We start from the raw sequence: 816 nt of genomic DNA, 5'->3' as shown, positions 1-816 counted from the left end.
ATTCAAATTCAAATCAAATTTAATGATAGAATAATATTAAATTTGTTTAAAATTTTTAAAATTAAAATAAAATAGTTAAAATGTTAGAGACTAAATTAAAATTTAGCGCAAATATTAAAGACTAAAATATTACTTTATCTTAAAATAAAAAAAAATTGTTTGAAGAAAGTTTTGCTTCTTCTAGTGAGATATCACTTTGAGGATTTGGTATTAACGCATCAGTCATTTTGTTTTATAAAGCCATAGTCAAAGCTTCAGATATCTAATTGTTGATAGTCCTAGTGCAAATCAATGTTAATTTGGAGTACTAGATCGGAATGAGCTTAACCTAATAAATTTATAGTTGATACGGGCAGAAAAACGGTTTAATTGGAAGAAAAACTGACACAAAATATGTTTCACAAGATATTATACAAAATTAATTATTAAAAGTTTCTCTTTAAATTAGATGAATTAAAGTGGCCCTCGTAAACCAAATTGAATTAATTTAGTTGTTAGCTTACTAATCTATTTGAATGAGTGTTAGAGATACAGTAAAAAATCAAAATAGCGCTCCTGATCATTTGAAGAGCATTTTTCACAAAGAAAAAGGTGTAAGGAATAGTGTGAACTCAATAACGCCACACACACACACACACACACACAATCCTAATAATCCTGATCCTAATAGTACTAATTATTGTCATCTAGTCATTACTTTATTCATAGAGATATAGGGCTGACGCTGGAAGTATCTTTCAGTATCTTTCAGCCAGCACTTAATACAATTTTTTTTTCTTGTTTATTAAAGTTATATATATATATATAACAAGAGAA

The 816-nt window shown here is 26.7% G+C and overlaps 1 protein-coding gene across 1 annotated transcript in view; it reads left to right on the top strand.

The window, feature by feature from the left end:
- The window catches only part of LOC107626803, an 11,178-nt gene that overhangs the window by 901 nt on the left and 9,461 nt on the right, over nucleotides 1-816 (top strand). The window lies entirely within an intron of this gene.

Source organism: Arachis ipaensis, chromosome B01 (assembly GCF_000816755.2).
Source record: "Arachis ipaensis cultivar K30076 chromosome B01, Araip1.1, whole genome shotgun sequence".
In the NCBI taxonomy this organism is placed as follows: domain Eukaryota; kingdom Viridiplantae; phylum Streptophyta; class Magnoliopsida; order Fabales; family Fabaceae; genus Arachis; species Arachis ipaensis.
This window is presented reverse-complemented; position numbering and strand designations above follow the sequence as displayed.